The 1,227-nt window shown below is 33.8% G+C and overlaps 1 protein-coding gene across 34 annotated transcripts in view; it reads left to right on the forward strand.

Annotated features, from left to right (window-relative positions):
• RBFOX1 (RNA binding fox-1 homolog 1) overlaps positions 1-942 on the forward strand; it is a 968,785-nt gene extending 967,843 nt beyond the window's left edge. For all 34 annotated transcript variants that reach the window (XM_086759520.1, XM_086759516.1, XM_086759504.1 and 31 more), the window contains one exon: positions 1-942. This exon is cut by the window's left edge. The gene's annotated coding sequence lies outside the window, so the exon portion shown is untranslated.
• The last annotated feature ends 285 nt before the right edge of the window (positions 943-1,227 follow it).

Raw genomic sequence — 1,227 nt, forward strand, 5'->3', positions numbered from 1 at the left:
TTATCAACTCACCGCTGTGAACCTGCCAACTTGCTATAACAACTCTGCTTTAAAAAAAGTGTTTGTGATCAGGCTTTCTCTTTGTCATCGTATGTGCATGCAGTATGATCAGTTGAACAATAACCATCAATAAAGTTTCACAAGATTTGAAAACAAAGTTTCTGTAGCATTTATATCTAAGAATGAAAAATAAATTATCTTTAAAATTGAAACAGAGAGAGAAAGAGGCTATATTAATCAATGAAAAATGGGGCAGTAACATATATTTATACTGGTGAGGGAATGAACTGAAATTTATTAAGAGTTCAATCCCCACATTTATTATATAAGAGACAAGCCTCCTATTAAAAAAAAAAAGTGTATTTCATTTAAAAACACCACGATAAAAGCAACTTGAAAAAATGTTTACCAAATGTTAGGCTTCCAATTCAAAGTGTGAATGATACATCTTTTTTTTGGAATTGCACACACAAAATGTGAGGAGTAACAGAATTTATTTGCAATTTTATTTTTCACGAGATGACTTCTCCAAATGATTATATAGCGTTTTAGTCTATTAAAATAATCTTGAAAGGTTGAGAGTGCAGCCCATATTAGAAAATATTTTGTTTATAAAGCTCCTACAGTACTCCGAGTAGTCATTTTAAAATGTATGTCTGAAATAGTTATGTAAGAAAAGCATTTGAAATTTTTTTACAATATATATTGGGAATGTTTTCACTTATATAAATAAACTACTGATAATATGACTTATGAAAAAAATTATTACTACCATATGTGGAATATAGTGACTTCTAAACAGATTTAAAAGAACACACAACAAACCCAGAAAATGTGTATATCTGTCTTTAGAAATTAGTGTTTATATCACAACCGTGATTTGTGAATAAAGAAAAATGGTTTGTAATATCAAAATAAAAGCTTAGTCTGAAAAGGTAAAAATATGCTGGTGTTCAAAGTCGTTTTGCTTTTCTTTCTTACTGTGTTCGTCGAAGAGCTGTCCACAGTTGCACCACCTATACTGTACACAATGTACTTAGAAACTATTGATGAGGTTCACAGGTTTTGTACTGCCTGGAAGTGGTCCTTGGGAGCCTGGCTGGGCAGAGGAGCCCGAGGAGGTTACTGCTGATGAGGCTGGTTGGTGCCCGATGAAGCTGGTTAGTGACGATGATGTTGGTAGTGCTGATGAGGTTAGTGCCCATCCTGCGTGCCCGCCCTGCATGC

The sequence above is a fragment of the Chlamydotis macqueenii genome, chromosome 15, assembly GCF_036417535.1.
Source record: "Chlamydotis macqueenii isolate bChlMac1 chromosome 15, bChlMac1.mat, whole genome shotgun sequence".
In the NCBI taxonomy this organism is placed as follows: domain Eukaryota; kingdom Metazoa; phylum Chordata; class Aves; order Otidiformes; family Otididae; genus Chlamydotis; species Chlamydotis macqueenii.